This window comes from Bombina bombina, chromosome 1 (genome assembly GCF_027579735.1).
Source record: "Bombina bombina isolate aBomBom1 chromosome 1, aBomBom1.pri, whole genome shotgun sequence".
Classification (NCBI taxonomy): Eukaryota; Metazoa; Chordata; class Amphibia; order Anura; family Bombinatoridae; genus Bombina; species Bombina bombina.
In genome coordinates this window covers 856593558-856618263 of record NC_069499.1, presented here as the reverse complement: position 1 = coordinate 856618263, position 24706 = coordinate 856593558, and the positions used below count along the sequence as shown (strand labels likewise).

The 24706-nt window shown below is 38.7% G+C and overlaps 1 long non-coding RNA gene across 1 annotated transcript; it reads left to right on the top strand.

The window, feature by feature from the left end:
* Positions 1-11365: 11365 nt before the first annotated feature.
* On the top strand, positions 11366-24373 carry LOC128640177 (uncharacterized). Its single transcript, XR_008399305.1, has 5 exons — positions 11366-11442; positions 14190-14331; positions 18311-18452; positions 19878-20000; positions 24196-24373. It is a non-coding gene; the product is annotated as an uncharacterized LOC128640177 (long non-coding RNA).
* The last annotated feature ends 333 nt before the right edge of the window (positions 24374-24706 follow it).

The following is a 24706-nucleotide window of genomic DNA, read 5'->3' as shown; positions in this document are numbered from 1 at the left end:
TAACACCCCCTAACTTAAATATAATTTAAATAAATCTAAATAAATATTTCTATCATTAAATAAATTATTCCTATTTAAAACTAAATACTTACCTGTAAAATAAACCCTAAGATAGCTACAATATAACTAATAGTTACATTGTATCTAGCTTAGGGTTTATTTTTATTTTACAGGCAAGCTTGTATTTATTTTAACTAGGTACAATAGTTATTAAATAGTTATTAACTATTTAATAACTTCCTAGTTAAAATAAAGACAAATATACCTGTAAAATAAAACCTAACCTAAGTTACAATTACACTTAGCACTACACTATAATCATATATAATTTCCTAAACTAAATACAATTTTTTTTTATCTAAAGTACAAAAACAAACAAACACTAAATTACAGATAATAATAAACAAATTACAAGATTTTTAAACTAATTACACCTAATCTAATCCCCCTAACAAAATAAAAAAGCCCCCCCCCCACTAAAAAAGCCCTACCCTACACTAAATTACAAATAGCCCTTAAAAGGGCCTTTTGCAGGGCATTGTCCCAAAATAATCAGCTCTTTTACCTGCATAATTTTTTTTACAACCCCCCCAACATTAAAACCCACCACCCACTCAACCAACCCTACTCTAAAACCCACCCAATCCCCCTTAAAAAAACCTAACACTGAGATGCGGAGCCTGGCCACGCTTGCTGATGGCCGCACACTAGTTGAGCTCTGAAGCCTCAAAACTCTTATATGTGGTATTGATTGACCCATAGCTGTTTAGAACCGACAGCAACTTATATAAATTATCCCTGAAGGTGATTGATACTAATCTGACCCTTGGGACTCCTCTCTGTGGACCGGAGGGGCTCAGGGGTGTTTGAAGCGCAGACACACAGCACCGGATCATAAGGGGGAGATGCTGATGCAAAGCAGTGTTGGAGGATTCAGGCAAGTCCTAGCTAATAAATATTCACAACTGCCGCCCAGACCTTTGGCCACATTCAGCTAATACTTACAGTGCAGCCACTTGAAGTCCGAAGGAAAAGCGGTCCGGAATTTAGGGCCCTGTGTGATTTGGGATGCAGCTGCTGACGGGCAAACGTGGCGCGTAGCCGCACGGATAGTCTCTGTCACGGATAAGGAGGTTGGAGGTACCGCTGATCCAGGGGGTGAGTTCTTATACTGTTGAGGCCCAATATATCCCCCGTACATGGGTTGCACTTAGAGGCAGCAGTGTTATACACGTTAGGGGTGGTGAGCACCGGGCCAAAAATTTGCAGGACTCTAATAACACGCACCAGCTGGGCTCACACACAGAACTACATTGAGAACTGTAGACAGATCAAAAGAGACTCATACTCATAATAATATTGAGCTGTAGGGGACCGGCCTGATTTTGGGCTGAGACTAACACAGAGCCTACACTACAGGAAATAACAAGAACAGAGACCAAAATCCCCCAGCAGTGTTTAACTCACTCAACTGCAAGACACAATAATAGAGAGGGGATAAAAGTGACCCCTGAGACTCCCACTACTCTGGAAGTAGGGATGGCTAACAGGAAAGGCCCAAAACCCTCCAAGGGCTCCCAATCTTCCAACATGGAAAATTATTTGATCTCCCCTGAGGCAATTTCAAGTGTGGCCAGAGAGGTCCCTAAATCTGCTCGGCAGACAGCCGCTATGCCAGCCATGAGCTCAGAACCTGCAATGACTAATTACATCACTAAAGACGATATTAGGCACCTCTCAATTATATAAAAGAGGCAATGGTGGATGTGAAGCTAATGTTTGAGGAGCTTAAAAAAACCTAACACTAACCCCTTGAAGATCACCCTACCGTGAATAGTCTTCACCCAACCGGGCCGAAGTCCACGACGAAGCCGGCAGAAGTGGTCCCCAAGAAGGGCAGAAGTGGTCCTCCAGACGGGCAGAAGTCTTCATCCAGACGGCATCTTCTATCTTCATCCATCCAGTGCTGAGTGGCTCCATCTTCAAGACATCCGACGCAGAGCATCCTCTTCATCCGACGTCTTCTTGAAGTGACGTCATCCAAGATGGTGTCCCTTCAATTCCGATTGGCTGATAGAATTCTATCAGCCAATCGGAATTAAGGTAGGAAAAATCCTATTGGCTGATGCAATCAGCCAATAGGATTGAGCTTGCATTCTATTGGCTGATTGGAACAGCCAATAGAATGCGAGCTCAATCCTATTGGCTGATTGGATCAGCCAATAGGATTGAACTTCAATACTATTGGCTGATTGCATCAGCCAATAGGATTTTTCCTACCTTAATTCCGATTGGCTGATAGAATTCTATCAGCCAATCGGAATTGAAGGGACGCCATCTTGGATGACGTCACTTAAAGGAACCGTCATTGTTCAAGAAGACATCGGATGAAGAGGATGCTCCGCGTCGGATGTCTTGACGATGGAGCCGCTCAGCGCCGGATGGATGAAGATAGAAGATGCCGTCTGGATGAAGACCTGCCCGTCTGGAGGACCACTTCTGCCGGCTTCGTTGAGGACTTCGGCCCGGTTAGGTGAAGACTTCTCATAGTAGGGTGATCTTCAAGGGGTTAGTGTTAGTTTTTTTAAGGGGGGATTGGGTGGTTTTAGAAGAGGGTTGGTTGTGTGGGTGGTGGGTTTTAATGTTGGGGGGGTTGTAATTTTTTTTACATGTAAAAGAGCTGATTACTTTGGGGCAATGACCTGCAAAAGGCCCTTTTAAGGGCTATTTGTAATTTAGTGTAGGGTACGGCCTTTTTTATTGGGGGGGAGTTATTTTGTTAGGGGCATTAGATTAGGTGTTAGTTTAAAAATCTTGTAATTTGTTTATTATTTTCTGTAATTTAGTGTTTTGTTTTTTTGTACTTTAGATAATTTTATTTAATTTTATTTAGTTTAGGGAATTAATTTGAATTTATAGTGTAGTGCTAGGTGTTAGTGTAACTTAGGTTAAGTTTTATTTTACAGGTACATTTGTCTTTATTTTAACTAGGTAGTTAGTAAATAGTTAATAACTATTTACTAACAATTCTACCTAGTTAAAATAAATCCAAACTTGCCTGTAAAATAAAAATAAACCCTAAGCTAGCTACAATGTAACTATTAGTTATATTGTAGCTATATTAGGGTTTATTTTACAGGTAAGTATTTAGTTTTAAATAGGAATAATTTATTTAATGATAGGAATATTTATTTAGATTTATTTAAATTATATTTAAGTTAGGGGGTGTTAGGGTTAGGGTTAGACTTAGGTTTAGGGGTTAATACATTTAATATAGTGGCAGCGACGTTGGGGGCGGCAGAGTAGGGGTTAATAAATGTAGGTAGGTGGCGGCGCTGTCGGGGGTCAGATTAGGGGTTAATAAGTATAATGTAGGTGGCGGCGGTGTAGGGGGGGCAGATTAGGGGTTAATAAGTATAATGTAGGTGGCGGCTGTGTCTGGCGGCAGATTAGGGGTTAATAAGTATAATGTAGGTGGCGGCAGTGTAGGGTGCGGCAGATTAGTGGTGTTTAGACTTGGGGTACATGTTATGGTGTTAGGTGTAAACGTTACCATAGGAATCAATGGGATATCGGGCAGCAGCGAACATGAGCTTTCACAGCTTTCAGACTCTTATTGGAGGCGGCGGATTGAAAACTAGGTACGCTGGGCCGGAATAGTGGCGAGCGTACCTAGTAGAAATTTGATAACTAGCAAAAGTAGCCAGATTGTGCCGAATTTGCATTCAGAACATCTGTAATGACGTAAGCATCGACCTGTGTCGAACTGAGTCCGGCGGATCATATGTTACATCACAAAATTCTACTTTTGTCGGTCTGTAGGGTTTGATAACTAAGGGGAATCAGGCTCGCCACAAATATGCTGCGGAATTCCAGCGTATTTGTGGTTGACAGCTTGATAAATAGATGCCTGTGTGTCTTTCTTTCCTTTGAATGTAACACAATGTATGAGTGTTTCAATGTAATGTTATTGAAATAATGTTGCTATTTGCTTCAACTGAAGTTGCTTGCCATTTTCTCTGCTTTTGAGTTATTAAGCACTCTCAGTGAGTCATTTCCAGAGAATTATCACCACACCTGTGTTCCGCTGTTTCAATCGAAAATAAACAATATTTTTTTGTGCAGCCAGGTCACGCTTTGGCATTTTTGTATATTATTCAATGAGCCCTTCTTTAATATGGCATATATTTACATATACGGTATCTCACAAAAGTACATCACATTTTTGTAAATATGTTATTATATCTTGTACTCACTTTTGTTGCCCATGGTTTAGACATTTATGGCTGTGTGTTGAGTTATTTTGAGGAGACAGCAAATTTACACTGTTATACAGGCTGGACACTCACTACTTTACATTGTAGCAAAGTGTCATTTATTCAGTGTTGTCACATAAAAAGATATAATAAAATATTTACAAAAATGTGAGGGGTGTACTCACTTTTGTGAGATACTGAATATATATATATATATATATATATATATATATATATAGTTATATATGGTCCTAGATATATACATATATATATATATAGGTATCCAAAACACCAGAACTCGCCCACAAAGGAAAACTGCCTGGGTGCAAATTTGTAGAAGATATGCAGCCAAAAGAAAATGCACTCTCAGGACTTTCATAAACAGGTTACTTTTATTTCTGTAACGTTTTCGGAGGTCTTGCCTCCTTCATCAGCATGAATAAAGTGAAAACAAACAAACTCTTAAATAGTGACATACTCACTCCAAATCGTTTCAAACCACTATCTGTACTGGCGCCAAAATTACCGGTGTTGGACCGCATAGTGCGTTCCAAACGTGCTAAGTGGCGGAAGTAGTGCACCAAACTACTTCCGGTTGTCAAAATTCTGTAGCCGTAAACACTAGGCTTAATATGTGTAAATGCCATTATTATAAAACCATTATGGCATATTATCTTAGAAACATAAAAAAACTCTTAGCGTGCAAAAGATTGTGCTATTACACTAAATAGTGATAGTAAGTGTGACAGCCGCTTGTTGCCATGACAACCTAAACAATGCTAGAATGTAATCCTGTTAGAAATACAGGAACAGACTAACAGTAATTATCTTTCAAGGTATATCACAAAGTGTGTTAAAGCAAGCATGCTGCTTGACTACAATATGTGTGTTTAAAGAAGGTGTATGTATTGAAAAAAGAGGATGAAAAGATCTATTTATGAGTCGCGCCAGCTGGCATATTGTGCTATATACGTGTTGCTGTGTTAGCTTATATTGAGGATATTAAGTCAGTCTACCCAATATTCATAGAGGAGTCTCATATGGAGATGTATACCTCCAATGTATAGCCTTCAATGTGTAAACGACTAACATACTAAAAATTATCATTTATCTGCGATCTCCCCATTGTCATGAGCTATTGACATGCATGCTATTCATACCCTCTGTCAAAACACCTTATTTATCTAGGAAATTAAAAAAAATTTTTGTGAATTTGTACAACTCAACTACTTCCTATTGAGTGATGAGGTTATATATTTACATCATATTAAATTTCATTATTAAAGCTGTGGGGGTCATATATGGCATATTCCACTTCCATCTTGTGGCTAGCAATGCCCCCATATACTCACTATCTAAACACTCCAAACAATTTAACATAAATGCAAATAAAAATGAAATTAAAAATAAAAATAAAAACAATAGATATGACGGTCTTTCCATTAACTTCAACAATATCCCACTCGGGATTGATTTAGCTCTAAAAGTCCATGATTCTCATGTATGCAGAATAAAGAGCGCCTGGTCATTTACTTCTGAATTTATATATAATGACCCGCTCTGTGTTTATTTCTGTGCATTTTTCGGTGTCTTCTGTGACACCCTAGTCCTCTAGGTTAACGTGGCCTTTAGGATCGAATGCTTAATATGCATTATGTTACCCTGGTTATTCCACCATCAAATTATTCTCCATGTTATGATGCTCCATACTGGTCATCTTCTGTTGTTATTTCTTCTTCCTAGCATGCTTAAGGATCTAGTGTCCAGCTTTGAATATGTGTAATGCTATGTGTGTAAAAAACCTGGTAACTCCAAGGCACCACTATCCGACTTCCACACAGGTATTAGAAATACCAAAGACTCCTATCCCTGGTGCTGTATGCCAACATGGTTAGGAGCACCCCTAGAACGAGGCACGCCGACCGTGTGGCCCACAGAGTCATGATAGTCTAGGTGCCGTGGGGGGCAACTAAGTGCCCTTAAATGCAACCTGGCACAGAATGTGTATCTCATATTTCGGGTACACAGAAGCCTTTGTATTTAAAGTTGAGGTGTTTACATGAGGACTGAATTATAGTAAAGGTATGATGATGGTAGAGAACAGTATGAAGTAGTTGTATAAAGTGTGAGAGTTTAAGGATTATTTGTGGATAAACGTGAGAAGGTGGATGAATATGAAAAGTGAAATTGTTATTATGCAATCTCTAGTATCAGAAACACACCTGTAGCAAAAGGAAAAGGGCAAGAGTGAGCAAAAGATGAATGCCCAAGCCCAATCTCCCCTCTGTGGTGGTTGGTAGGATGGAGTGGACAATGGAACGGTCATTCATCTTGAGCCCACTTCATATTTCTTTTTCGGCCCTACGTTTGGTAATCTTCCTTGATTAACAGAGAATATGGAAGGAAGGAGGAGGAGGTGAAGGGGCTTTCTGTCAACCTCACTTTTAGAGTGGAGTCAGGCAGAAAGCCCATAATCTAATTGGGAGCCAAATTTTGGATCAAAAAAGAGAGGCAGAGTACTGAAAAGTAGGTCCAGTGAAAGTGCCCTTAAATGCAACCTGGCACAGAATATGTATCTCATATTATGGCTATTTGTTTTGAATTATTTGTGGATAAATTGTTGTATACTGTCCCTTTAAGGCTGCATATGAATGCCTTGAGTCATCTCTTCAAGGGTTTGTTTACCATGAACCATCCCTTTAAACTTTCATGATTTAGATAGGGCATGTAATTTCAAACAACTTTCTAATTTACTTTTATCATCAAATTTTCTTTGTTCTCTTGTTATTCTTAGTTGAAAGTTAAATCTAGGTAGGTTCATATGCTAATTTCAAAACCCTTGAAGACTGCCTCTTATATGAATGCATTTGACAGTTTTTCATAGCTAGAGGGCGTTAGTTCATGTGTTTCATATAGATGACATTGTGCTCATGCACGTGAAGTTATTTAAGAGTCAGCACTAATTGCCTGTAATGCAAGTCTGTCAAAAGATCTGAGATAAGAAGGCAGTCGGCAGAAGTTTAGATGCAAGGTCATTACAGAGGTAAAAAGTATATTTCTATAACCGTGTTGGTTATGCAAAACTGGGGAATGGTAAATAAAGGGATTATCTATCTTTTTAAACAATAACATTTTAAACCATTTGAATCTGTGCATGAAAACTGTGAGCTGTCTCTTTAAGGCTGTGTGTTTTCGTGCCTGCTGTTGTTTTTCCCTGTAAGCCTGTGTGTAATGTGTGTGTGTGTGCAAGACCATTTAAAACTGTATCCGCATGATGCTCCTTTAAGGTTGTGTGACTCTGTGTGCGACTGTACCCTGAAGACAGTGTGTGTGTGGTGTTAGCTGTCCCTTTAAGACTGCATGCACCACCTGTCTTTGTGCATGCTGTGATCTGTCCCTTTAATACTGTATTTAGAGTGCTTTAAGGCTGTATGCATTGTGTGAGTGCATCTGTCCCTTTAAGACTGTGTTTGTGTGTGGTGTAATCTATTCCTTTAAGCGTGTACTATTAAAATTGTATGCAGTTGTCCCTTTAAAGGCTGTGTGCCTGTCTCTTTAAGACGGTGCCCTTTTAAAGCTCTGTTCGCTTAGGCGCTTTATGGGACATGGAAGCTAAAATGTTTCTTTCATGATTCAGATGGGGAATACAATTTTAGACAACTGTCCAATTTACTTTATTATTTAATTTGCTTCATTCTCTTGGTATCCTTTGTTGAAGCAGCAGCAATGCATTACAATGAGCATTGGAAAGTCAATAACATGAGACATATATGTGCAGCCAACAATCAGCATCTCCTGAGTCTACCTAGGTATCCCTGTCAATAAAAGAATTCAAGAGAACAAAACAGTTTAGATAATAGAAGTAAATTAGAAAGTTTCAAATTGCATGCTCTATCTGAATAATGAAAGAAAATGTTTGAGTTTTATGTCCCTTTAATGCCTGAGGAAGAGTCCAGGGGAGAGGAGCCTGGTACTAGTCTGAAAGATACATAGACTTGTGTTTGCCTCTCAGACTGTGTATAGTATCAGCTGTTCTTTTAAGACTGTGTGCTTTGGGTATTTGTGCTCCTTTACCAATAAGATTGTGTGCGTGTGGTGTAAGTTGTCTTTTTAAAGGCTGAGTGAGTTGAGTGTATGAGTGTACGTGTCTGACCCTTTAAGGCTGAGTGCATTGCTTTAAGAGAGTGCAAGGTTGTGTTTGCACACATACGGTGAAATGTCCCTTTTAAAGGTTGTGTGCATTATGTGTGTATGCCTATCCCTTTAAGACCAATGTTCCTTTGGTGGTTGTGTGCCTGTACTATTAAAGGGACAGTATACTATATAATAGTTTTTCCTTTAATGTGTTTCCAATTACTTTTTTTTACCAGCTGCAGAGTATAAAATACATGAGATTTGCTTTTTTAAGGCTTATTTGTGTATATGAATTAGCTGATTTTGTGTTTTGAAGCCACATCCTAATAAAATGGGTTGAGCTTGTAGGTATAATCAGATCTCATTACTTTATCACATTGTGTACATATACCTGCTTCTTTATCTTCTATCTGTCCATAAACCAATCACCAACACTTGGAGAGAACAATGGAAAATTAACATTGTATTACCTTATCTCTTCTATAACCCACTGGGACTGTAATGTCTTCTACTGGCTGTGTTAATACAGCTTGGCCTTGTGGCCAAAAACTTTCAGGATGGGTGGGGATACCATAGGCTAAATAAACTAATTCAAATGCCAACATAAGGGTAATGGAAATACTTGTAAACAATTTAATACACTCCAGCAGGTAAAGTGAATCATTGGGAACAAATTAAAGGGGAGAACATTTTTGAGTAAACTGTCCCTTTAAGATCTCATGCGTGTGGTGTGTTGCCCCTTTAAGTCTGTGTGTTGTGTCTGCCGTTCCCTTTAAAGACTCTGTGCATTGTGTGTCTGCGCCTACCCCTTTAAGACTGAGTGTTCCTTGGGTGCTTGTGCGCATTTACCATTAAGATTGCATGCATGTGGTTTGTTGTCCCTTTAAGTCTGTGTGTGTTGTTCATGTCCCTTTAAAGGCTGTGTGCATTATTTGTGTATGCCTACCCCTTTAAGACTGAGTATTCCTTGGTTGGTTGTTTGCCTGTACCATTAAGATTGCATGCGTGTGGTGTGTTGCCCCTTTAAGTCTGTGTATGTTGTGTGTGCCTGTCCCTTTAAAGGCTGTGTGCATTGTGTTGTCTGTGCCTATCCCTTTAAGACTGAGTGTTTCTTGGGTGCTTGTGCCCTGTACCATTAAGATTGCATGTGTGTGATTTGTTGTCCCTTTAAGTCTGTGTGTGTGTTGTGCCTGTCCCTTTAAAGGCTGTGTGTATGCCTACCCCTTTAAGACTGAGTGTTCCTTGTTTGGTTGTTTGCCTGTACCATTAAAGGGACACTAAACCCAAGATTTTTTTTCATGATTCAGATAGAGAATACAATTTTAAGCAACATTCCAATTTACTTCTATTATCCAATTTGCCTAATTCTTTAGATATCATTTGATGAAGAAATAGCTATGCACAAGGGTGAGCCAATCACATGGGGAATCTATGTGCAGCAACCAATCAGCAACTACTGGGCATATCTGGATATGCTTTTCAGCAAAGGATATGAAGAGAATGAAGCAAATTAGATAATAGAAGTCAATTAGAAAGTTGTTTAAAATGGCATGCTCTTTCTAAATCATGAAATAAAAAAATTGGGTTTCATGTCCCTTTAAGATTGCATGTGTGTGGTTTGTTGGCCCTTTAAGTCTGTGTGCATTGTGTGTGTGTGCCTGTCTCTTTAAAGGCTATGTGCATTGTGCGTGTGCGCCTATCCCTTTAAGACTAAGTGTTCCTTGTGTGCCTGTACCATAATTTCATGCATGTGGTGTGCTGTCCCCTTAAAGGTACATGAAACTCACAATTTTTCTTTCATGATTAAGAAAGAGAATGCCATTTTAAACCATTATCCAATTTACAGTGGGACCTCGGTTAACGAACGACTCGGTAAACGAAATTTCGGTTTACGAATGAAAATTCTGGGGAAAAAATGCCTCGGTATACGATTTTTTTTTCGCAATACGAACAAATTAATTGGTTTTCAATGCATTCCTATGGGAAACCGTGTTTCAGTTTACGATTTTTTTTCGCAATACGAAACAAGTGTCCCGGTTTTGGAGCCATTTGCAGCAAGTTGCTGAGCCTTTTGGAGCCATTTGCAGCAAGTTGTTGAGCCTTTTGGAGCCATTTGGAGCCTTTTGGAGCCATTTGGAGCCTTTTGGAGCCTTTTGCAGCAGGTTTTGGAGCCTTTTTTCTCACCTCCAGAACGCATTAATTGGTTTTCAATGCATTTCTATTGGAAACCGTGTTTCGGTTTACAAATTTTTCGCAATACGAAACGTCTCGGAGAACGCATTAAATTCGTAAACCGAGGTCCCACTGTACTTTCATTATCTTATTTTCTTCATTCTCTTGTTTAAAAGCATATCTAAATAGGCTCAGTAGCTGCTGATTGGCTCACCCATGTGCATTTATATTTCTTCAACAAAGGATATCTGAAGAATGAAGCAAATTAAATAATAGAAATAAATTAGAATGTTGTTTAAAATTGTATTCTCTATCTGAACCATGTAAGAAAAAAATTGGATTTCATGACCCTTTAAGTCTGTGTGCATTGTGTGTGTCTGCCCCTTTAAGAATTTGAGAGCGTGCAAGGTTCACATACTGTGATCTGTCCCTTTAAGACTGTGTGTGGCATAAGCTGTCTATTTAAAGGCTGCGTGTGCATGTCCCTTTAAGAATGTACCCTTTTGCTTTTGGAGATATAACCAGTCCTGCATTATTGTTGGTCACCCCTTACCAATTGTTAAAGTAAAGTATTGCTGTATATCCAAGAAAATAACTTACATTTAATTAAATGTTGTTAAATCTGATAGAAAAAAAAAACAAAATAAAAATGAACTGTTTTGTCAGAAATTCACTTTTCATCATGTAGTGTTACATACAAATAAAGCATGTTTAAAAAAAAACAACAAAAAAAAACACCTTTATTCTGATTGGTTGCTGTATGCCATATGATCTTAAAGGCTTGAGGTTGCATTTGAATCTTACTGACTTCCTGTACACAAGCTTTTGAAAGGTTAAAATTGCGCCAAAAAAAATTGTGAGATGTTTGTGTGTTTACCAGGTGAGATTTGCATTACTTTGTGTTGTGTTAAATATGTGATTTGTATCTTATATTCAGCAGTGCTATTTATATCATGTGTTTGCCTGCAGATGAGGGTGTATATGAGACAATAATTATTGTCTGCTTATTATGCTGTAAATATGACCCAGTAAACTGTTTAGCTGCAATGCAGAAACCTATAAATGCACTATCTTCACTACGTGTGCTTTCCCATACTGCAAGTATTTTGCTGTTAAACTTTTACAAAAGATGTCTTGATGTTTATAAACGTTTAGTTGTGTAGCATTGATTTGATCTATAGCTCAGATTACAAATAAGAGAAAGTACTTTTGATTTTAGTGGATATAAAGTTCCTAAGTAAATGAGACACAGGTCTGTAGTTTAAAACAAACAAACTGCTGTGTAGCTAGGGTTGCCACCTGCCCCGGTTTCACCAGGACAGTCCCGGTCTGAGGCTCTGTGTCCCGTGTCCCGGAACTAGCCTCAAATGCCCCGGGCTAAACGCTCCCCTGGCGCAGCAAGCAGCAGTGAGCAGAGTGACTTTAAAAAAACTTTAGCTGGCCAGAGGAGCGCTTAGCCGGGGGGGGCAAAAACGGGTAGGTGGAGTCTGCTGCCTGCAGGAGAGACAGTGATTAGTGTGGGACAGCGGGAGGGGGGAAGTCAGAGGATCGAGGAGGGGAGTCTCAGTCATCACATCCGGCTGCAGGTGTTAGAAGTGCGGTGGCCGCGCAGCGGGCTGTCTGCCTGCTGAAACATGGCCAGACCACGACCTCCGTCAACTGTAGGTCCACTGCAGCAGCAGTCTTCCTGGAGCCCTTGCCCCAGCCGGCCCTAAGCCAACAAGAGCAGTGCAGCCAGTCACAGAGAAACTGTGAGTAATACTTGGCTGTGTCTGCTGTTTTTTTCTAACTGATATGGTCCTTTTTTGTGGGGGCTTATGTGTAAATATAATATATATATATTTTTTTTTTTTTTTATATATATATATATTTTATATATATATATTTTATATATATATATATTTTATATATATATATATTTTATATATATATATATAATAAAAATTGATTTCATAACGAATTTGAGGCCGTGAGAAGCCACACCCAGACCACGCCCCAAGTCACGCCCTCTCCACGCCCACTTAAAAAGTGTCCAGGAATTTTCTGGACAAAAGGTGGCAACCCTATGTGTAGCTTGTTCCTGTGCTATCACATAATTAGGCTAGGAACTGAAACTTTTGCAAAGGCAGATTTTTTTTCAGTGTGTGTAAGAGATCAGTCTGTAAATGTCTCTAGAAATATCCAGCTTTTAAATAAATGGGTGTATTACTCACTTGCACAAGGAAGGTTTTTAATAATTAAAAACTCTCCTGCTAGTTAACTATTCTTTAAAGTCATCCAGTGGGCTTTGTGTTTGAGCCTGTTTTTGTATACTTTATTGTGTAAATGCTTCTATTTAAATGCATTTATGCACATTTCTGTTTTTACCTTTCTATTTAAAGGGACAGTATACAGTAAAATTGTTTTGCTTAATGTATTTCCAATTACTTTTTTTATACCAGCTGCAGAGTATAAAATGTATGGGAAATTGCGTTTTTGGGTTTATTTATCGATATTACATTTCTGGTTTTGAAATGGGTTGACATTGCAGGTAAAATTTATCTCATTGTTGCCACTTTGTATACAAACATTTGCTTCCTTATCTTGTCTGTTTGTAAACCAATACTTACAATGAAACAGTATTTTATTTAGTTATCTCTTCTACCCACCCACCAGGAGTGTAATTTCTTCTGCTGGCTGTGTTTACATAGTTTGTAAATTACTTGGACTAAAGGGACAGTCTAGGCAGACTTAAACTTTCATGATTTAGATAGTGCATGCAATTTTAAACAACTTTCCAATTTGATTTGTTCTTTTGGTATCCTTAGTTGAAAGCTAACCTAGGTAGGCTCATAAGCCCTTGGAGGCTTCCTCTTATCTGAATGTATTTGACAGTTTTTTCACTGCTAGAGGGCGTTAGTTCATGTGTTGCATATCAATAACATTGTGCACATGGCCGTGGAGTTATTTAAGAGTAAGCACATTTATTGCCTGACATGCAAGTCTGTCAAAAGGTCTGAGATAAGGAGGCAGTCTTCAGAAGCTTTAATACAAGTTAATCAGAGGTAAAAAGTATATTTCTATAACAGTGTTGGTTATTCAAAACTGTTGTGTGGATAAGGGGATTATGATGTAAAATAAATTTTAAAGGTAAAACTTAAAAATGCAAAAAAAAAAAGGTTATGGATGTTAATTATAAAAATATAAATGTCAAGTTAATTTTTTTTTTTTTTTTTTATGTTTTTTGTTCCCAAAATGACTGTCCTTTTTAAGTCCAAAACCTTCAGTATAGGTTGGGATACCACAGGCTAAATCAGCTATTTTGAATGCCAAAATAAGGGTAAACTAGCTACTGGTAAACAATGCAATGCACTCCAGCAGGTAAAATAGATAATTTCAAACATATTAAAGGGGAGAACATTTTTGAGTAAACTGTCCCTTTTAAGTATGTTGAGTGTGGTTGCATGGTGGGTTTTTTTTTTTTTTAGTGTGTGTATATCTATCTCTCTCACAGGCCAAAGAATTGTTTCTTAAATTATAATGAATCCCATTTGTGTACTGTTGCCATATCCAGACTACCTCTGCTAGGTTAGTTCTCTGATTGGAATCTATAATGTAGATGTATTAAGTCTGTTTTGTCTCTTCTAGCTGGCTTGTTTGGAATATCTGTCCAGCTCAAAAATGGCTCCAGCGGTTAGAAACAGGTGTTGGATTGCAGAATGGTTTTATGGAAACTTCAAGCATATGACAGCTTAATTTTCTTCCACAAGGCTGTGAGACCAGGTTGCAGGTAAGTACAGGTTAGTAATATGTAGGTGTCACATGGTCACTGGCAGATGTTACAGTGAGCTCTCTGCACATGGTGGCAGCTGTAGTTACGGACACTAAGAGCAGTCCGCGGCTGCTCCTGGTGCCCGTGACTACAGCTGTAAGGCTATGGTGGGGAGTAAACAGTTTCTGAAGCCTCTGGACATGTGACTAGTCTAAAATAATTTCTGCTTCTAGGATTGTATTTCCCCTATTTTCAAAGGCTGCTTAAACAGCATAATTTACTTCTCTCCCGTAAAGCCCAACATGGTCACTGGCAGATGTTACAGTGAGCTCTCTTCACATGGTGGCAGCTGTAGTTACGGACACTAAGAGCAGTCCGCACCTGCTCCCGGTGCCCGTGACTACAGATGTAAGGCTATGGTGGGGTGTAAACTGTTTTTGAAGCCTTTGGACATGTATAGTCTAAAATTAATTACTGCCTCTAGTATGGCATTTTATCCCCCCCCCCCCCCCCTATTTTCAATGGCTGCTTAACAGCATAATTTACTTTTCTTCCCTCCTGATAGCCCCAACATGGTCACTGGCAGACGTTACAGTGAGCTCTCTGCACATGGTGGCAGCTGTTTTTTTGGACATATGGAGCAGTGCGCGCCTGCTCCCTGTGCCCGTGACTACAGCTGTAAGGCTATGGTGGGGAGTAAACTGTTTCTGAAGTCTCTGGACATAGTCTAAAATTAATTACTGCCTCTAGCATGGCATTTTATTTCACCCTTTTTTCAGTGGCTGCTTAACAGTATAATTTACTTTTTTCTGTCCTGTTAGACCCAACATGATCACTGGCAGATGTTACAGTGAGCTCTCTGCACATGGTGACAGCTGTTTTTTTGGACATATGGAGCAGTGCGCGCCTGCTCCCTGTGCCCATGGATACAGTTGGATTGTAAATTGTCTCTGAAGCCTATGAGCATGATAATTAAAAATAAAATTGCATTGCCTCTAATATAGCATTTTTCATTTTCCCTTTTCCCCTATTTTTCAAAGTAATGTTTCTGACTTTATTGTCCTATATTAAATAAAAATAGCCTAATGCATTGTCTCCTATTAAAGTACTTTTTAAGCCCATCATGGTCATTGGCAGACGTTGCTGTGAGCTCTCTGCCATGGTGGCAGCTGTGCTTTGTGGACACTTGGAGCAGTCCCCACCTGCTCCCAGTGCCCATGAGTACAGCTGTAAAGCTATGGTGGATTGTAAATGGTCTCTGAAGCCTTTGGACATGCAGTTAAAATATAATCCCTAAATATATCAATATTTTAATGAAAATCATACATTATTTCCATTAACCCTTTATACATGACCACTTAAAAAAAATGGCATATCCCTCCTTTTTAAAGTACTCTAAGGACCCTTGTCTTGTTTTCCTACATGACTGCTTCACACATGCTATATCCAAGAAACTCCTCTTTGGCAAAGATCTCTCTTCTTCCATATATGTTCATTAGCGTTATGTACAGTAACGGTCTTCATAGCAGCTGTGTCTTTGGGAAGTGGAAGCAGAGGGCCCCTGCTGAAGCTACCTATGGCTAGTTATATACTGTGGTAGAGCTGCAACAACTAATCGTCATGATCATAATAGATTATGAAAATGGTTGTCAACGAATCTCATAATTGATTAATCGATTAGTTTGTTTTTCAACCGTTATAAGTATATATTCGTTATTTTTAGAGCGGACTAGATATTTCCCCTAACCTTATAGCTGTATATTTACCATTGCATATAGATATTCAAGATATTTTTATGTTAGAATGAAGTCAAGGGTTACTTTTAGAGGGCCCTTGCCAAAGTAGAAAACACTTAGCATTGGTGAAGAGCTAAGATAAATATCCCTCTTTGGTGAAATTGGCAAAACCCTACTTATACACCTCAACAGCCTTTTCTCTGCTGCAGGAAATATAGCTGCAAACAGAGAACCAGTCTTAGCCAGGAGCATGTGGACATGTTGAGATTTTTGCATTTCAATGCAAAGTTTCTGAAAGAGTGAATAACAGAATGTTATTAACAGTGATAGCCTAACTCTTTCTAGTTCTACCTCTTTTCAAACAGTTTGTGGTTTTGTTTAATTATAAAACTGTGCTTTGCTGCTTAAAAAATGAAGAAATAGTTGTATTAATGTAAAGTTTTAGTCTAATGGTTATATTTGTAACACTCATGTGGATTTTATTTAAAACATAAACTATAAATAATTCTCTTTTTATCCGATTAATCGAAAAAATAATCGGCCGATTTAATCGATTATGAAAATAATCGTTAGTTGCAGCGCTATGCTGTGGTACATTACAAGTTTGTCTCCTCAGCCTTAGGTCATTCCCCATCGTATGTCCCTTGCAAGCCCAACTTAGAAAATGCACAGCTAACATTCATGGTAAACTCCTATTCTGTTGCATTTATTATTGCTCTGTCACTGCCTATAATGACCAAATCTTTACTAACCCAATTCCTGATCCCTTTTATGCCATTCCACAGACACCTCTGGATTTATTTTACTCTTCTTTCCCTTATGCTCTTTATTTTATTTGTGTTGCATTTATGAATTTGAGTGGAGTGACTGTTAGGCCGTAGTTTTGAAGCATTTGGTCATATAGCTAACCACTTAAATCCAATAAATAGATATGCTGTACAGCCCAGAATATAGACCTTAAGACTTTATGTTCATATTTAAGGTTCATTCTTCTAAGTGTTTTATCTCTGCATTTTCTACTTGAGTATTAACTATAGGCAAGGCAAATTTACCACAATGTCCGGTTTCTTACATTAAATAGTATTTATTTTTTCCGAATCTGGATGTGATGCTAAAGTTCAGATCTACAGAATCAGTTGACATACAGCCAACACTTAGTGTCTAGTTCATTGTTAAAACAGGTAAGAGTTAAATTGTTGTAAAATACATTAAATTCATAGTATTCAAACTGTTTTCTGTATAACAGTAGATAATTTGTGTTGCAGACATATTATCATAGTATAATTAAATGGTGATAATAGCCCATTACATGCTCTAATTTGTTATTAACAAATGGAATTTTAAGACTAGCGATTCTGCATTATTGTGTGGGAAATTGCATTTCGGGTTTATTTATAGATATTACATTTCTGGTTTTGAAATGGGTTGACCTTGCAGGTAAAATTTCTAATTGTTACCACTTTGTGTGCACACATTTGCAAAAAGGAAGCAGACCCTTTTCTTCATTTAAAACATAGCTTTTATAGTGCTGCTGGTCTCATAATAGAAAATGAACACCCACTGCATGCAGATCTGCTCACATTGAGCTGCAGACACGGAGAGCGCTTTTTGGTTGCCTTGGAGATGTCAGCTTGCAGAGAAGGCTGATTGGTTGCAGGTGCACCAGCATTCTCAAACACTGCTCAGTTTCTGTGCGCGGATGAATAAGCCAGGCAGTCTGTGCATGAGCAGGTGTACACAGGGGTCGTATGACTGCCCTGCTTATTAGTCTTGGAACGTTGATTTCAGAGGGCACTGGAAAGCTTATAAATTTAAAAGGTAAATAACTTAAAAATGCAAATAGTTACATTTTTATAATTAACATCCATAAATGTCAAGTTTTTTTAATGGGTTTTTGTTCCCAAAATGACTGTCCTTTTTAAGTCCAAAAACTTTCAGTATAGGTTGGGATACCACAGGCTAAATCGGCTATTTTGAATGCCAAAATAAGGGTAAACTAGCTACTTGTAAACGGTGCAATGCACTCCAGCAGGTAAAATGGATCATTTTGAAAAAATAAAAGGGGAGAACATTTTTGAGTAAACTGTCCCTTTTAAGTATGTTGAGTGTGGTTGCATGGGTTTTTTTTTTTTTTTTTTTAATATATATCTCTATCCTAATCCCTTTGTATACTGTTGCCATATCAAGACTACTTTTGCTAGGTTACTTCTCTAATTGGAATCTATAATATAAATGTATTAAGTCTATTTTGTCTCTTCTAGCTGGCTTGTTTGGAATATCTGTCCAGCTCAAAATGGCTCCAGTGGTTAGAAACAGGTGTTGGATGGCAGAATGGTTTTATGGAAACTTCAAGCATATGACAGCTTAATTTTCTTCCACAAGGCTATGAATCCCAGGTTGCAGGTAAGTACAGGTTATTAATATGTAGGTGTCGCATGGTCACTGGCAGATGTTATAGTGAGCTCTCTGCACATGGTGGCAGCTGTAGTTTGCGGACACTAAGAGCAGTCCGCACCTGCTCCTGGTGCCCGTGGCTACAGCTGTAAGGCTATGGTGGGGAGTAAACTGTTTCTGAAGCCTCTGGACATGTGACTAGTCTAAAATTAATTTCTGCCCCTAGGATTATATTTTATTTCCTCCTATGTTCAAAGACTGCTTAACAGCATAATTTACTTCTCTTCCGTAAAGCCCAACATGGTCACTGGCAGACGTTACAGTGAGCTCTCTGTCATGGTGGCAGCTGTGCTTGTGGACACTAAGAGCAGTCCGCACCTGCTCCTGGTGCCCGCGACTACAGCTGTAAGGCTATGGTGGGGAGTAAACTGTTTCTGAAGCCTTTGGGCATGTATAGTCTAAAATAAATTACTGCCTCTAGCATGGCATTTTATTCCTCTTCCCCCCCCCCCCCCCTTAGTCCGCACCTGCTCCCAGTGCCCATGAGTACAGCTGCAAAGCTTTGGTGGATTGTAAATGGTCTCTGAAGCCTTTGGACATGCAGTTAAGATATAATAATCCCTAAATATATCTATTTTAATGAAAATGATACATTATTTCCATTAACCTTTTATACATGACCAATTAAAAATGGCATATTGCTCCTTTTTAAAGTACTCTAAGGACTCTTGTCTTGTTTTCCTACATGACTGCTTCACACATGCTATATCCAAGTAACTCCTCTTTGGCAAAGATCTCTCTTCTCCATATATGTTCATTAGCGTTGCGTATAGTAACAGTCTTCATAGCAGCTGTGTCTTTGGGAAGTGGAAGCAGCGGGCCCCTGCTGAAGCTACCCAAGGCTAGTTATATACTTTGGTACATTACAAATTGGTCTCTTTAGCCTTAGGTCATGCTCCCCATCATATGTCCCATGCAAGCCCAGCCTAGAAAATGCACAACTAACATTCATGGTAATCTCTTGTTGTATTTATTATTGCTCTGTCACTGCCTATAATTACCAAATCTTTACTAATCCAATTCCTGATCCTTTTATACCATTCCACAGACACCTGGATTTCTTACTCTTCTTTCCCTTCTTATGCTCTTTATTTTATAATTGTTGCATTTATGAAATGATGATATGGAGTGACTGTTAGGTGGTAGTTTTGAAGCATTTGGTCATATAGCTAACCATTTAAACCCACTAAATAGATATGCTGTGCAGCCCAGAATATAGACCTTAAGACTTTATGTTCATATCTAAGGTTCATTCTTCTAAGTGTTTTATCTCTGCATTTTCTACTTGAGTATTAACTATAGGCAATGCAAATTTACCACAATGTCCGGTTTCTTACGTTAATTAGTATGTATTTATTTTTTCCTTATCTGCAGGTGATGCTAAAGTTCAGATGTACAGCCAACACTTGGTATCTAGTTCATTGTCAAAAGAAATGTCTTTACCTCCTTTGTTAAAACGGTTAAGAGAAAATGGTTACCAGACTGAACACAGCAGTGGTGTGTGGGTGTTTGTGGGTTTTTTTGCTTAAACTTCTTTTCATAAGAGCATAATGAGGTAGGCACGTGCGCATGTCTTGAACATTGTTGCAAACCCTTTTGCCATGCAGTGCTCAAGACATGTCCGTAGGCTCAGGAAGCACGTGCCCACGGGAATATAAAGACTGTGCAAAATTTGAAGTCTTAAAACTGCATGTTATTTCTGAATCATTAAAGTTTATTTTGACTTGAGTGTCCCTTTAATTCTGTATTAGGACAAACGGTTTCAGATCTGATGGAGTTGTACTTTTTAAATCCCAAATCAATTACACTCTAAAGCCATCCTTTAAAGTGAAGGTCCATTTTGATGAATTAGTGTCCGGTTTTTAATAAACCTATTAAAAACAAGGGCACTTTAATTAATCAAAAATGACATTTCACTGTTTCTTTTACAAGATATGACGAGTCCACAGATTTCATCCTTATGGGATATCGCCTCCTGGTCAGCAGGAGGAGGCAAAGAGCACCACAGCAGAGCTGTGTATATATAGCTCCTCCCTTCCCTCCCACTCCAGTCATTTTCTTTGCCTGTGTTAGTGATAGGAAGAGGCAAAATGAGGTGTTATAGATTCTTCTATCAAGGTTTTATTATTTTTTTTTTTAAGTGGTACCACAGTGTGCTACTTTGTTCTGGGGTGTAGCCTAGACCAAATCAGTCTCTTCAGTAAATGGAGAAGCATTTGGTGGCTTTAATGCAATGGGAACTTGGACATAATTCTCACTGCGCCTCCCATACTGTTGCTGCCCTATCCGGGGGATAAACCTTCTGAGGGTTTTTACTCAGTGTCTTTGTTCCTATGATCCGCAGGTCCATGTGAGCAGTTGGACTTCACACACCTGGGAGCTGCCTGTGCTGTCGGCAGATTGAGTTAAGTGCCATTTTTTTTTATTTCTGAGTTGAAAGACCTCAGATGGAAGTTGGCTGCCTGCTTATATATGAGCAGCCCTCCGTGTAAAAAAATGGGCTATTTGTTCAGGTATGTTTTCTCCCCTTAGATTGGGAGACTATACTAGACAGCATTTGTATTTTACTCTACAGACGCTCTTGCCTGCTTGTACAAACATGCCGATATTCTGATCCAGGCTTAGTCTTCTCAGCTAACAAAGTCTCATACCGACATTGTTTTGTCCTTCCTGAGGACTCATGGGTGGAAGGTACCTCTGGAGAAGAGTTCTCTGGTTCCACAGACAAGGGTTCGTTTCTTGGGAACTCTAATCGACTCTCTATCCATGAAATCATTTTTTGACGGAGCCGGACAGATAGCTCAGCATGCTAAGGCATTGTGGATGAGCTCTGTAGCAACCCAAGGGTTGCAGGTTCGATCCCCGGCGAGGTCCACTCAGCCTTTCATCCTTCCGAGGTCGGTAAAATGAGCAGCGCCTTCAGACCCTTACGGGTGGTTAGCCGCGTTTTACAAGTATCCAATACAATGCTCTTACAGCGAAAATGTCTTTAAAAATCAGATTTTCTGGGCCAGACAGACATTTCTTCCGGGAGAATGGGAACTCCATCCGGAGGTATTTGCTGACCTGATTCTCAGATGGGGCGGGCCAGAGTTGGATCTCATGGCATCTCGCCAGAATGGCAAGTTTCCGAGATACGGGTCCAGGGATCCCTAGGCTGAGCTGATAGTTGCCTTGGTTCCTAGGCCTAGCTTATGTGTTCCCTCCATTTGCTCTCCTTCCCCGTGTGATTACTCGAGTCAAACAGAAGAGGGCATAGGTGATACTCATTGCCCCTGCGTGGCCTTGCAGGACTTGGTATGCTTATCTGGTGGACATGTCTTCCCAGCCTCTGCGGAAGCTTTCATTGAGGAAAGACTTTCTCATTCAGGGACCCTTCCATCATCCGAATTTAGTTTCTCGACAGCTTGCTGCTTGGAGTTTGAACGCTTAATTTTATCTAAGTGAGGGTTCTCTGATTTGGTCATAGTTACCTTGAGTATGGCTTGTAAGCCTGTTACTAGAATGATTTACCATAAGATATTGCGTAAATATCTTTATTGGTGCGAATCCAAGGGCTACTCATAGAGTTGGGTTAGGTTTCCCAGGATTTTGTTGTTCTCCAAGATGGATTGGAGAAAGGGTTGTCAGTAAATTCCTTAAAGGGACACTGTACCCAAAAATTTGCTTTCGTGATTCAGATTAAGCGTGAAATTTTAAGCAACTTTCTAATTTACTTCTATTATCACATTTTCTTCATTCTCTTGGTATCTTTATTTGAAATGCAAGAATATAAGTTTAGATGCCGGCCCATTTTTGGTGAACAACCTGGGTTGTCCTTGCTGATTGGTGGATAAATTCATCCACCAATAAAAAAGTGCTGTCCAGAGCACTGAAACCAAAAAAAAAGCTTAGATGCCTTTTTTTTTTTTTTTTTTTTTTAAATAATGATAGCAAGAGAACGAAGAAAAATTGATAATAGGAGTAAATTAGAAAGTTGCTTAAAATTGCATGCTCTTTCTGAATTACAAAAGAAAAAATTTGGGTACAGTGTCCCTTTTTAAAGGGACTGATTTCTGCTTGTCTATTTTAATGCACAAGCATCTGGCAGATGTTAAGTCTTTTTGTCAGGCTCTGCCTAGAATCAGGTCTGTGTTTAGACCAATTGCTCCTCCTTGGAGTTTGAATTTAGTTCTTAAGGGGGTTCTGTTTGAACCTATGCATTCCATGGATATTAAATTATTATCTTGGAAAGTTTTTTGTTTCAAATAATAATATTATTCAGGAAATTGTTGTTCCTTCCTTGTGTCCTCATCCTTATAAGGAGCGGCTGTTACTTGAGTTGGACGTGGTCCGTGCCTTGAAGTTTTACTTACAGGCTACTAAGGATTTTCGTCACTATTCTTACCTGTTTGTTGTGTTTTTCTGGGAAGTGTAGAGGTCAGTAATCTACGGCTACCTCTCTTGTTTTGGCTGAAGAGTATCATCTGTTTTGTATATGAGACTGCTGGACAGCAGCCTCCTGAACGAATTACGACTCTTTCTACTAGAGCTGTGGCTTCCTCATGGGCATTTCAAAATGATGCTTCTGTTGAACAGATTTGCAAGGCTGCAACTTGGTCGTCTCTTCACACTTTTTTTTTTTTTTTTTTTTTTTTTTACAAATTTTATACTTTTTCCCTCGTCCGAGGCTGTTTTTTTGGAGAAAGGTTCTTCAAGCAGTGGTGCCTTCCGTTTTAGGTTCCTGTCTTATCCCTCCCTTTCATCCGTGTCCTATAGCTTTGGTATTGTATCCCATAAGTAAGGATGAAATCCGTGGACTCGTCATATTTTGTAAAAGGATATTTATGCTTACCTGATAAATTTATTTATCTTACGATATGATGAGTCCACGGCCCACCCTGTTGTTTTCTAAGACAGGTACTTTTATTTTTGTTAAACTTCAGTCACCTCTGCACCTTTTTTGCTTTTCCTTTCTCTTCCTAACTTCGGTCTGCATATGAAAAGAATCTTTACACAAACAGGAGCAAGCTGCAGTAGGTATACATCAGTATACTCCTAAAACTTTGGGGCTTGGTTAGAGTCTGAAAATCAGCGCTATGATGATTAAAAAAATAAGCAAAACTATATAAACCCCCCCCCCCTAAAAAAAAAAGCTATATAAATGGATCATCAGAAAAATCTAGTAGTTATTTGTAGGTGTCTGATTTCAATTTAAAATTGTGTGAATGAGATGCTTAACCCTTTAAGGACCAGGAATTTCAGTCAAACATTTACCCAAAAGGCCAGAGCATTTTTGCTCAATTTAAAGGGACAGTCTACACCAGAATTTGTATTGTTTAAAAAGATGGATAATCCCTTTTTTATTACCCATTCCCTAGTTTTGCATAACCAACAGTTATATAAATACTTTTTACCTCTGATTACCTTGTATCTAAGCCTCTGCAAACTGCAGAACCCAGGACAGCAGCATCCTTAAGTGCTAAACTACTGCGCCTGTATGGCACTGTTCCTTAAGGGGTTAAACAGGAAACATGCATATTGCTGAATGAGTTGATACCAGTTGTAGATGCTCCCTGAGTACAACATATTCAAATGGATGCAGTTGAGGAGAAAAGTGTACACCATGTCTACTGTATGTTATTCTCTAGGGTTTGTAGGAATAACTTTAAATTTTGTTCTATATTCTCACTTTTCTTTTTTTCTTTTGCAGGTGTTTAACAGCTGGAGTACGTCTGTTTTGTGCAACTTTGCTGCTCTCACAACTCGTGTACCCATGGAAAAGGATTGTCCTTGGCGTTCCTGTTTGAACTATAAACCTGGCTATTTAATAAAATGCTAATAAAGTGTTTCTGATATCTGTTCTATTAATAAAGCTGTGACTGATCTTACATTTTGTTCTAGTTTTTTTTTATATGGGTATGCATTAAAGTTATGAGAAATCCTACTATTTATGAAACGCTAGAATTTAGCATCACTTAAAATAAAGGCGACTATCATTGATCAGTTAAAAAAAAAAAAAAAAAAAACTGTTGGCTTTATAAATGGATCATCTACAAAACATTTATGCAAAGAAAAATCAAGTGTACTATGTTTTGTTTTTTTGGGGGGGGGACACTCAAAATGTATACTTTAACCCTTCTAGTGCTCAGCACTTTCCCACCTGGGTGCTAAAGCTGGATTTGAGGGCTATTTTTTTTTTTTTTTTTTTTCCCCAGGTCCCC